The sequence below is a fragment of the Capsicum annuum genome, chromosome 1 (assembly GCF_002878395.1).
Source record: "Capsicum annuum cultivar UCD-10X-F1 chromosome 1, UCD10Xv1.1, whole genome shotgun sequence".
Taxonomy (NCBI): domain Eukaryota; kingdom Viridiplantae; phylum Streptophyta; class Magnoliopsida; order Solanales; family Solanaceae; genus Capsicum; species Capsicum annuum.
The window spans coordinates 111,597,565-111,611,355 of NC_061111.1; the positions used below are offsets into that span (position 1 = coordinate 111,597,565).

Sequence of the window (13,791 nt, forward strand, 5' to 3'; positions counted from 1 at the left end):
TTGTTGTTGTTGTTGTTGTTGTATTGCATGTTGGACCATTTGTTGATTTTTATTTTTATTTTAAATTCTCAAAAAAATCAACCACAATTGGTCGATTTTTCAAAAAAAAATTTGCAGTTGTTGTAAATCATTTTTTCCAATTTTAATAAAATAATAATGAATTTTAATATATATATATATATATATATATATATATATATATATATATATATATTAAAAGAAACCGACCACATGTGGTCGATTTTTAAAAAATTACCACTACTTTACGGACCACACACTTTGATCGGTTTTATGGTCGAAAATTGGAGAAAACCGACCACTTGTGGTCGATTTTCCCCTTTTTTTTAGTAGTGATTATTGTTGTTCTTACTTTATATTTTATAACAGAAACTATCTTTCACCTGAAAGGAATTATTAGAAAACCCAATTAAGATTTATGATTTGACTAATTGAAATTAATAGGCTTCTTGCCAAAGATTATTTTTGTATTTCCAAAAATATTTTGGAAATTATTTGGTTGGGGTCCTTATTCGTGACGGAGCTAGCATGGAATGTACAGATTTAGTCAAACTCAATAATTTTGTTTGAACTCTTGCATATTTAATTTATTGAGAATCCATCGAATTTGTAAATAAATATAAGTTTCAAAATTTTGTAATTTTCAAATTCAGAACCCATAAATAAAATTTCGAATCCACCCCTAACTAGACTCAAGGAATAAGTTGCCATGAGATTTTCTTTTTCTTGTTTCTTGTTTCTTCTATAAAGCACATTATATTTGTTTATGATTCTATTCTTGATTTTATTTCTTTCTTTTGTTAGTTCCTTTCCTTCGTCTGTTTCTTGTTCTTGAGGGAGTCTGGTGGAATATGTAAATAATTATTAGAGGAAGGAATTAAGTATATATTTAAATAAAAATGTATAATAGCGTTACTTAAAGTGATCATTAGTGGACTTCCAACCAAGACAATGTGGACTTCCAACCAAGACAATCACTTACACAGTTTTAGTGCTCTATTCATAAAAACTTCAATCAACTTATTCGCACATGTTATTTATGTTAAGCCATATATATATATTAAATTATTGAATGGTAAATTCGACACGTGATTTATTGGATTGGATAAAATATAGACTAAATACCCCTTTTCAATTCAACTAGCGTGAGATCTTATACGTTCGATTTCATTTATAATAAGGGGTTTTGTGCTTGTACCAAAAATATGCGTATTATACATTATCTAGATACGATGAATTTGATTTCACGTATATTCATCAAAATTTACTTAATATAATAATAAAAATATCAGATAATTTTTCAAAGTAACAAATCTTTACCCACGGTAATCAAATTAACCCTTTGTTTATTTCGTTATTAGTGCTTGTTTCTTCTATGAAATAGGTGTACAATAACATGCAATTGACAAGAACAACAAAGCAAGAAACTAATAAACAAAATACCAGTTCGTTTGTACCTAACATTCTCAAAGCGGCTACGGAGGAAAATGAAACTTCTTTTTGAATTGGAATCATCAAATATCATAAGAAGAAAAAGTTGTCATGTATAGCTGGTTGCAACGTGCAATTTTATGAGTTGAAATCTAGAAAAAATAATGTGCATGTGAATCTTATTTGTAATGCCCTCATTCAAGATGTCACTAAAGTTAAAGCAAGCTTTATTTTTGTCACTGGACAATAGCCTACTTTGTTAATTGGGTTCCAATAAATATTTTTTTAATATATATTACAAATTTTTCCATAGCCATCTAATACAATGGATCAATAAAGAAAAATTGAAAGAGAAACCTAAGATACCAACAAAATCAACATAAAAGTTATTGAGCTTTCAAAAATTTTCACCTAATTGTCCCCTCCCCGCCCTCCTCGCCCTCCCTAATCACTAGAGATTGTTACCGAAAGATTTTTGCTCAAAAATATAATATATAGTCAGGACAGAGCTAGCTCAGAGTCAGAGAGTTAGTCAAAATCTTCTTCGATAAAAATTATACTTTATATGATTCAAATTCGAGATAATAGTCCGAAAAATACTTATACTTTACTTAAATTTGTAGTTGCACATACTGAACTTTTTCGGGGTCCTATTACCTCCTAAACTTTTTTTCGTATTTAAATGGCATATATCGGTCCACTTGGACCATTGCGTGTAATTCACGCGCATTGAGCGCGTGAAAGTGTTAAAAAATCATTATAAACCTTTTTTTTGGTCACATAATCCTCAATTTTCTTTATTTTACATATAAACCTTTCTTCTACTCTTCTCTCAATTTCATCTCCATTATTGAAGGTAAGATCTCCATTGTTGAAGGAAAGATTTTTTCGTCAAAAATTCTGATATCTTTCTTGGTTTTCTTTGTTTGTTTAAAATTTCTTCTCACTATTTTTTAATTTCTTCTCACTAATATTTAATTTCTAATTTTTTATTTTTGAAATTAGGATTAGCCACGAATTCTATAGTTCTTTTGGCAGAATATATGAATGTGTCAATTTGTGGACCTTGTACCATTAGTGCAGATTCTGCAGATGATAAGTCAAAAAAATTTCTATAGCAGATCAATTGTGTAAAAAGGGTGGAACATAATTACGTGCACCCAACTGGTTAATATAAAATTTAATCAGCTGCATGAAAACAGTCCGTTGCTCAAAACAAGTTGAGCAAGCATCTATTATCTGAAAGACAATAGCATCAAATTACAAAAGTATGAGCTAAATAAAAATCAAATTTCAAGAATTAAGAATCAAGATTTTGGTGAAAAAATGATGAAAAGTGATAACAGAATAAGAATGAAGAAGAAAGTAAATAAAAATTAATTTTAAATAAAAAAATATACGTGTAAAAATGAGATTGGCGCGTGTATTATACTTTCTACTTCAAAAGCTGGGATATGTCGGGGGGAATCAATTTCACTTTAAAATAATTGAGGGGATAATAGGATCCCCGCAAAGTTCAGTATGTGCAATTATAAATTTAGGCAAAATACATATATTTTTCGGACTATTATCCCTTAAAATTACTGTATTTTATTAATTTATTAAATACTAAACATCCTTCGACTATTTTGTGTGTTTATTTATTCAAATTTTAAATCTTCTTAGTAAAATTTTTATCTCTGCTACTGAATATAGCTCGTGGCATGTAGTGTTATTGGAGACAAAAAAACAGCCAAAATGTGAAATCTATGACTTCATCAAACAGTATATAATATGAAAGCAAGAGCATGTGATATGCTCGATGGTTCCACCATCTCAAAGATGATGGCCGTTTTATAAATGTATACCTATAAAAAGAATTGTATAGTATGGGCACCAGCTTTTTAACTTTGACAACTTTTTTTGTTTCTCTTTTTTTTTTTTTTCCTCAAGACTTCTGGATGCAGCTAGCCAGTTAGTTGACACTGGTTTTGGACTAATCTAATCAAATAATTTCAAATTCGAGAAACATGTAGTAATTTCTTTCCAAATTTATTTGGTAAGTGTTCTCCACTAATTAAACAAATAAAGAAGTAAACTTTGGGTAAGTGGTTGGACTTAAATTAATTTATATCCTTCCTTTTCAAGCGAGTACTGTTCTACACAAAACTTTAAAGAAGATGGCTCTCCATTAATCCGTGAATGTAATCAATTTCATTCTAGCTACATATTATAATTCCAAATTGTCTCTCTACGGAAGTCATTATTTTACTATAAAATCGACCAAAAAAACAAAGTTTGGATGAGTGGTTAATCAGTTATTAATAATATAAGTTATTTTCTTATTTATTTTTCAAATTTAGCAACGAGTAGCTCGATGAAGGTGGCCGAGTTAGCGATCTTCAAGCTAAACGAGCAAGAAAGAAAATATGTAACATTGACACTCGTGTTTTTAGCGTCCTTTATTTGCTTTAGCTATAAGCAAATAGATTAGGCGTTTCTTTTATAAGACTAGTTAGGGATAGTGCATATGTAACCATCCTAATGTAGACAGTTCTTGTACACTAAGTTGCTTTTTAATGATGCACAATTGTGGTTTTTTCTCTTTTAATTTATGTAATACTATTTAATTAGATATGAATTTATTGGGACGAAGTATGGTGGGAATTGACCTGTCAGATGAGACTTGACATATATAATAGTAGATCGAACAATACCATAAGATTATAATCACATATTCAAAACTTAGTCAAATATCAAGGGTGATATGGGTCCATAATTAAGATGTGTAGAAAATTAACAAAAAGATATTTCATCCATATTACTGCTCCAAAACTTGCAAGGCACTGCTACAGGAACCAGTCATCAGTTTTCTAAAATATATTTAAAAATCATAGGCTATTTCACACGCAAAATAGTACTTCCTCCGTTTAAAAACGAATGATCTACTTTTCTTTTTAGTCAGTTTAAAAAAGAATGATCTCTTTCCTTTTTTAGCAATTTTTTAATTTCAACTTTCCATGTGACATAATTAAGACTACAAGATTGAAGAGTATTTTGGTACATTAGACATATCTTTAATTTAACACCACAAGATTCAAAAGTTTTCTTTATTTTCTTAAACTTGGTGTCAAGTCAAATTAGTTCATTCTTTTTTAAACGGATGGGAGTAGTATTAGCTAGCTTTCTTTCGAATATGTGTAGGCAAATAATTTTCAATAATTCCATTCTCTAATTCTTACGTCTATTCTTCTTTATTATTGTGATTTTTTACCGGTAAACTAGAGGAAAGGAAATAATGATTAGACTGTATGGGAGAAAACAATTTTTGGCTAATGGACAAATAATGCAGTGATATGTAGCACGAATATATAGTTAGTTAAAGCAGCCTAATAATAAAGATAGCATTGAATTATATCTTCTGAATAAGACCGGTAAAAGGGCAATCCAGTTGAAAAGGATCTGGAGCTGATACTATCGTGACCGGCATATTATGCCTATAAGGACTATCTAGCTTCGAGGACACGAGACCGCCTACCAATAGTTGAACGAGATAATAATGAGATAAGCTTGCAAGTTCGTCGATCATGGAAGATGTCAAGATTCTCGCAGGTTGTTATGCAACTGTGAATATCTTAGTTGAGTAGAGATCTTATGGGGGCAAAATTGACGGGGGATGCTCCATACTACAAATAGTCATGTAGTCACCGATTTGTAATTGGGGTTCTGCGTATTCTGAGAAAGACCTGATGTTTACTATTAATAAAGCTTAACTACAAAAGCCTCTCTATTTTAAGCTTTTTGTTTAACGTTGTTCCTGTTAGGTCAAGTTGAATGCCTGAATGGAAAATTGAGGGAGAATAGTGGAGGGAAAGTGAGTTCACACTAAAATGAAAAGTGTGCTCAAAATGAGGAAAATCTATTAAATTCTTCCATATTGGTGGGGAAATAAACTTTCATGCTATTATATTGAGAAACACATCTCCACTTGGTAAGTGAGGCAAGAACCAATAGGTGCCCCGTGCTGTTGTTGTTGCTTGGCTTGGCTTTGGCCTTAGATCAATCAATAAGAATAATCTTTTAGGACAAAATTTATTTGAAACTTGGAAAGAAATCCAGTCTGAAAATCCAAATTCACTACTAAAATTACCCCTATGATGACGGTTGCAAAATCGTTGCAATAGACAACAAAATTATTGCCATAACTCTACCGCAATGATTCAGCAAGCGTCCTATATGTGGGCGTTGCGATAGGTCTATGGCAACGGCTTATGCGACGGTTGTCTGAAACCGTCGTCATAGGTCGAGCGATGGCGACGGTTATTTTTTGACTTATTGAGACGCTTATTTTCATCTTTTACAACGGTAACTAACCGTTGCAATAGATTCTATTATAACGACATTAAACCGTTGCAATAGCATCTATTGCGACGCTTTTGTTATTTTGTTGCAACGCTTTTTGAGTATCTATTACAACTATTTCATTACTTATTGGGACGCCTATTTTCTTCTATTACAACGGTTACAAACCATTGCAATAGATTCTAATGCAACGACATTAAATTGTTGCGATAGCATCTATTGTGACACTTTTGTTATTCTGTTGTAATATTTTTTGACTACCTATTGCAATGATTTATTGAAACGATTGTTGCCATATGTTATTAAATTGAAATGATTTATATAAATAATCACTCGTATCAAATTATAACACAATATATACACATCACAAAACAAAATCATTCATTAATAATCTCATAATTCAAAATATGAGACAAGCTAGTAATTTAAACTCAAAAGAAAAATGTAATCAATTTCAAATGATTAGTTAAATTTTTACATAGTAGCAAGTTCGAGTCGCTATAAGTTTCAAGAAATTCAACACAAAACTATTGATATTAGAGCATTTATTCACAACCGAAAAATCTTCTCAAGGAAGGTCAATGTCTTCATCACTTTCTTCTTTTTGGACACCTATAAAAAGAGAACAAATAATATAAATTAGCACTTAAATGACAACATAAAAAGATTAGAATCACACTGCAGCATGATATAATGGGTCAATGCCTCACTGAAGTTCTACTTCAAGCATTTTTTGAGTTCACATCGGGAGGATTAGGTCAGGCTCTTAGTCATATCTAGATTCTCATATAACATATAATATAATGAGTCTACCAGACAGACATAATTCCAGTTATTCACAAGCCAGCAGGCATATAAAATCTACATTCAATACCAACTATGTTCAAGGGGAAGAGTTTAGGGGCTTATTTCAGGAGTGGCTTTATACTGCTAAGTCCTACTTAGAAAAGGCACCAAAACGATTAGAAAATTTGCAGACCACAGACATTATCTCATGAATTATAAGGTTGGGGACATGATTATAGTAATGTCTAGACCAAGAAAGTTTACAACACTACGAGGCATACAACATGACTTGGTTAAAAATATATCAGGGGCCATCACGTCAACAGATGCAACCAATAAAAAATAAGAAAAAGAGATGAGAAGAAGAAGAAGAAATAGAGACTGACCTTGATTGTTACTACCAATAGATGGACGATTTATTGGTTGAATAGCAGTCTCTTCTCCTGACGAATGCACATTGAATCTTAGCATATTAGGATCAAGTGTTAATCCTAGATTTAAATGTTGTAGTTGTGCAATGATGTTCATTGTAACATCTCGTTCAATGACATCTCTTTGAGATAACATATTATCACTACATAATACAGAAAGCAAAAGCAATATTTTCGAATAAAGTTAATTTTGATAATAATTTTGGCTTTATTGGAAGTAGTTTCAGTTAGTTTGAATGCACACATTATGTTGGACAATAAAAGAGATCCATAAAGAATTGCAAATAATAAAAAAGCTTGTATTTTTACTCAAAAAATTGACGTCTATAGCTTCAGAGTTGTTCTCCATCAGCTATTAACTGGATGGAAAATGAGTACTCTACATTTAAAAGATTGCAATATGGACTACACAGTGGATCCTTCAGATTCAGATTTTAATATTGAAAAGAGACGCTAAAGCAAATGCAAACTTTCTTATAGAGGATCTTTTGTCAACTTGAGTGAAACTAAATGCACAAGCTATAGTTATAGTAGAGTGCACAAACACCAGGAAGCTTCCAACTCCTTATAGACTAGGATGGATGCATTATTGGATTTAAGAACAGTAGACACGTATGATGAAGAGAAAAAACACTATTACAATACACATCCTATAGTACAAAGAGGGCCATCAGGAAGCTTCATTGTAAATTACACTAGTGATTGATGCCTTAATCCCATTGCATTAAGACTAGTTAGTTATAGTACAAGGAGAAGAGAGACCATACATGATCAAAGTTGTAAAGGAATTACGCCAAATTCACAACTGCTTCTGTGCCCTCAATCTTGACTAGAATTAGCTATGAAAAATTCTGTAGCTACCCTTCTTGAAAAAATATTGATTTAGAAAAAATCTCTCTCCTTCTATGGCTGCAAAAACTGTGCCAATATTTGTCCATAAGCATTTGACATTGAAGAATAATAGAGCTAGAGTTCACAAACAATCTAAAAACTCTGATTTAATTATTTAATTCAACAGTATATAGATAACTGATTGGTTTCACAAATATGCCTGCTTGTTTCGGACTTCTATATCCATTATGTAATGACATAATGTATTTATTGCTGACAAGTTTCAAGTAGAAGAGATGAAAAGTTGCTACATCTTTTCTAGCCTTTCAATGTTGTAGTCTTATAGGATCACAGTGCTCTTAAAGCTACCAAACAATGTATGATGAATGATACTCTAAGAAACACATAGGGACGGCATGGGAAACTATTCAAAATTTAATAATAAGAAAACATAGTATAGAATGTACCTCTTATGTTTGAACTGTCTTTTTTTTCCTTTAAGCAACTATTAGTTCTCAAAAGCATGTACATAAGGATGAGAAACCTGAAAAAAGAACTTGTTAGAGGATAACAAGGGGTCCTAAGTAGAGAGACAAGCAGCTGGAGTACAGACAAAAAGATGGCAGAAGTGAAATCACACCAGATTAATCTTTAAAACTAGGAATCCCTAGTTGAATGATTCCCGATCAATTTAATGTTGTAGCTGATTCATATGCCCAAACAATAGACCTAAAGCTACATAAAAAATGGTAGCTTAAAAAAGATTTAAAAGAACAATGCACTACTGACAAGAAATTTCATAATTGTATTGATAAGTTTTGATTACTCCCTCCATTTCAAAAAGAATGACCTACTCTGACTTGGTACAAAGTTTAAGAAAATAAAGAAGACTTTCGAATCTTGTGGCCTTAAATTAAAGTTGTGTCAAATGTATCAAAATGTCCTTTAATCTTGTGGTCCTAAATATGCCATGTGGAAAGTTGAAATTAAAGTATTTCCAAAAGGAAAAAGGGGTCATTCTTTTTGAAATGGACTAAAAAGGAAAGTAGGTCATTCTTTTTAAAATGGAGGGAGTATGAGTAATAATATTGTATTGATTCAGAAACATTCAGCTAGGATTCCTTGCTTAAAGATTATCATTTCCATGTGTATCATATATATCAACCTCGGCTCGATGAATCATAGATAAAGGCAGTTTGAATATAACAAAAATAGAACTCCACCTAGTATAGCAAAAAACAACCCTACATTACACCAAAAATTAAACGTCTGACAATGGCAAGACGAGTATTTTCTTGATATAAAAGAAATATATAACATTTATTGTTGTAGCTGCTTCACATGCCCGAAAATAGACCTAAAGCTACATAACAATGGTAGCTTAAAAGGATTTAAAAGAACAATACACTAGTGACAAGAAATCTCATAAAACAATGATACAGGCTCGGTGTTTACACCAAAACATAGTTTCTTACAAGTTCTGACCTCAATTCATCACTAAACCGTACTGAACCTAATATGGGCTAACAGCCTTTCCCAAAAGAACATTTCTGAAGTATGATGTTGGATCACTTACGTCACCACCACATTTTACATTTACTACAACTTTTGCCACAAAAAGTTAGGAGATTTCTGTTATTGATCTGTTAAGGTTGGGTTTGAATAATCAATTATATTATTGCAAGTTGTTCACTAAATATTACATATAGTGAGTACTTACTTAATATTTCCTTTTCATGTAAGAAATTTACGTGTTGTATATCTTCTAAAGCCCAAATAAGCAAAATTTTTGTAGATTTTCACATATGCAGGATTCTAACTGATCTCACAGGTCAAAAAAATCAAATTGTGGTTGATGGATCTCAAGTTTAGGTATGAAATTTGGAAATTTTGGTCAATTGTCCCCAATATCCTTTCCAACTTTCACCAGCCTTCAAAGGATAAAAATAAGAAAGATTACCTGCAATAGTCTACTTAGAGTAGTAGATGAATAGATGAAATTGGTTCGGACCTCCTCCATCAAGTTCATAGAGTTGTCCTGCAATTTGATAAGTTTATGCAACTTCTTTCCTGTAATGATTGCTTAAGGTGAAAATCTAGGTAGTTAAGGATAATTGAGTTGAATAAGGTCTTTATGAAAACCATAAAAAGCCATAAACAGAGAGAGAGAGTGTGCTACCATCAACACATGTGAAGCAGATGAGATGGATGTCTACATTTTCAAAAGCCTACAAAAATAATTCTTACCCTAACCTACCCCTACTGTGAAGGTAGAGAGACTATTTTCAATAGACAAAAGCTGACATAGATGTTATGGATAGAATTTTTTTTTTCTGAATTTTGTTCACATCTCAAAGCCGGGGAACTTCTCCGATCTTCAAAAAGATTACTTTGTAAGTTTCATTATGAGTCCATTCAAAAGTCTGGCGCCATATTCAAATTTGCAAATTAATCAAGCATAAGATCCCAATAAAATCAATGCTTTAAATTTACTACAGTAATCAAGGGACCAAAAGATAAAGATATCATTACAACAGGGAGCTTTTTGTATAGTCATCCATGCTTTTTGATTAACTTTAACTTGAATCAAATGTAAGAAAAGACTCACCAAATATAAATTATAAAACCAAGAGTTAAAGGTGTAAAACCAGGAGTTAAAAGGTGAAAAATTTTATCAATGAGGCCACGATTGCCTTCAATGATTCACTGGCTTTCTTTGAAACAGACTTTGAAAATTTTGCAAAATTAGGTATAATATGAAAATAGATTATCAGGTATAATAAGATTATTTCAACAATAAAAGGCAAGAGATGATTGATATGCCAATCAGTGCACGTGTCTGATCTGTTCCCTTCTCATTAAGGTGAAAGTTGTTTTGCGTTGACGCACTCCCCCCTCCTTTTTTCCCTTTTCTATATTTGCCTTAAAGTTTCAAGTGATAAAGGACATATATTGAACTTCTCAATAGCTCTATGAGAAACTTATGTGAAAAGATGAAATGAATCAAAAGAGAGGAGTTGGTAGTCTTTTAAAAAGTAAAAGAATGATCCCGAGCCAAACTAAAATAGTTCAGGTATTTTGCAGTGATTTCCTCAATTTTTGAAGAAAGTGCAGTGATAAATCATGAACCATTTGATCCCGAAGAAACAAAAATGTCTATGAAAAATGTATTTAACTCAATCAGAGAAGTTGAATAAGGAAAATATGGAGGAAATTTCCATTAATCTCCAGAGATCGGAAATGGAGAAATTTAGAGGTCACTAATTACAGCCATGTATCGCCGAAGACATTGACGAAGTTGAAAGTTCCTTGTCAAGCCATTGGAACACGATTTGTTTTTGATCCTGTAGGTTCACCTTTTGTAGATGACATTCTAATAACTAAAGACCAAAGGAAATAAATTCAAATCATTAGTTTATTAAGAGAAGTTAAAAGGTATAGTAATGGAATTGCAAATGCCATTAGATTTGATACCGTATCATCAGTGATCAGGTGGGGAAAAACTTAGATATAATTGTCTGCATTATATATCCTGTCAGTTTGTCAAGTCTGGTTTAGATTTGATAAGATGCAAGCATACTGAGACACACAGAGGCACATAACATAGACCAAAGTAATGCCCCTGTATTACTTTCACTTAGCCAATTGAAAAATGCAAGTTACTAATCAGAGTGACTTAAGCTGAATGAAAGGGTAATAGAAGGACATTCAAACATAAAATAACAAACTATCACCTATCAATAACCATCTATATGGTTGATCATTATCGTACAGATATACATTGACTAAAGAGTGCCACATAACCAACACATTTTGAAAACCATCCTAAATTTATCTTATGTCTGTATGAATAATTCACATCAATGCATAATAATACCTAGTAAAGGATCAAGGCACTCATGACAACATCCCCAAGAAAAAATTCTAGGAAGGGAAAAAGAGAAAGAACATGCTAAAATAAATAACCAAAAAAGATTTTAAGACAATGGGAAAAAAGAAGAGAAACTAGTAGCATATTAATGGTACTTCGGACAATTACTAGTTGTCAATAGCTCTCAGAAAATAAACTGCAACAAATCTTGAGCTACAACAGTAAAATCTCTTATAGAACATGCTACAAAGGGTTTTCTATTATATGTAACTCAAGCTTGAGGAAATTGCAGATTGTACAATGTACACTATTGAATTATATTTGGATTGTGTAAAGCCTTCAAAGAGGTTTACAAAGATAGTGGTTTACTCCACTAGTCATGTTAAGGTCTTGAGTTGGATGCTCAAATTCTTTTACATACAGAAACACAAAAGGGTATAATTATACATATAAATAATTAAAATGCACTCTTTCGAACAACTTATGGTTTTAGATGAACTAGACACATACTTTAATGCAGTATTACAGCCAACATGTGGTAAGTCCAGTCTTTTATAAATAATTTTAAGAACCCCAAAACATAATTTTACTGGCACAGTAAAAACACACGAAAAATAAAGGTAACACAATATGATGGTAACAGAAAGATTCACATGGCATATTAACCAATATTCAATTTTCAAAAGATTTGGTTTCGTAGCCCTTTACAAATATGTGTTTAGTTTTATATAAAAAAAATTCAAAAGAAAAAAAAAACTTTATCGTTAAACATAAAAGATATGAAAAGGACATTTTATTTTATTCAATTTATAAGTGGTCATAAAAAATTATTTTCACCTCATTTTTCAGACAAAAGGAAAATTTCAAACCACAGCATACCAGAAAAATTACCAGAGAAAAAAAACAGTATATTGTTCAGACATGAAAAAACGTGTTTCAATCGGAGAAGGTGAATTTGGAGAGCATGGAGGACGAAATTTCCCTAAAGTTAGTAAATTTAGCACATACATTTGTATATTTACAATCTGAAGCACTTCAGAAAGCTCATCATCACAAAGCTCAAAGAGCAACACTCTAAAACATCAGAAAAATACTAAATTAAACCCCTACACACTTAATATCTCATGAAATAGAAAATCCCAAAAAAATAATCATACCCAACAATTGAAGGAATCCCCAAATTAACATTATGCTTAGGTCAAAATCATACCCAGTACCCAGCAATTAAAGGAATCCCCAAATTGATAGAGAAATCAAAATAATCAACAAATTGATTGTTGTTCAAAATTTCACTAACAGATTGAGAGCTCTAAATGGATCGAAATATCACTTAGAGCTCGAAATTTCACCTTACACTTTTGTCGAGATTGCTGTTGAAGGAAGATTGAGAGCTCTAAATGGATCCATTATTCTTCTCCATTTTAGAGATTGAGAGCAGGCTAATCAATTGAGAGATTGTTCTTCATTGTTGTTGTTAATTGATTAAACACAGAGAGATCTAAATCGCTAATTGATTAAGAGATTGTTCTTCACTTTTGTTGTTAATCGATTAAATAGAGAGAGCTCTAAATTGCTTTTGTTTTTCTGAAATGAAGGAACAAATTGAGATTTTTTAATAAACGTTTGTTTGTCTGAAATAGGGTTTTTGAGAAAGAAAAATAATATTATATTAAAATAGAAGATATTTGGCAGACAAATAAAATATTATGGAAGTAAATTAATAAACAAAATATATATATATATATATATTGCAACGATTTATTTTCTCATTAAGTGTCGCCATAGATGTTTTTGTGGCAATGATTTCAATAGCATTGCTATAGATATACCTATTGCAACGGTTCGTATTTAGTAGCAACGGTCATAACACTAAATCGCACTAGTAGAACAATTATTTTTTGCAACTGTTGAAAGTGTTGCAATAGATTATCTATAGCAATGTATTTGCAACCGTCGCCATAGAGTCCGTTGCAATAGATCCAATTTCAGGTAGTGAAAGAAAAAATGCAACAGTTTTGCTCCTCCATTAACGTTGCATGCTTCTGCATACAGAAAGGATACTGAAAGCTGCTTAAAAGAGAC

The 13,791-nt window shown here is 31.5% G+C and overlaps 1 long non-coding RNA gene across 2 annotated transcripts; it reads right to left on the reverse strand.

Annotated features, from left to right (window-relative positions):
* Nucleotides 1-6,148: 6,148 nt before the first annotated feature.
* On the reverse strand, nt 6,149-13,369 carry LOC107876847. Of its 2 annotated transcripts, none has more exons than XR_001676075.2 (6): nt 13,059-13,369; nt 9,799-9,908; nt 8,306-8,382; nt 7,775-7,925; nt 6,963-7,039; nt 6,149-6,402 (listed from the first exon to the last, which is right to left on the reverse strand). It is a non-coding gene; the product is annotated as an uncharacterized LOC107876847 (long non-coding RNA). The 2 variants fall into 2 exon arrangements; XR_001676074.2 differs by having other exon boundaries at nt 6,963-7,019; nt 13,059-13,366.
* Nucleotides 13,370-13,791: the final 422 nt, after the last annotated feature.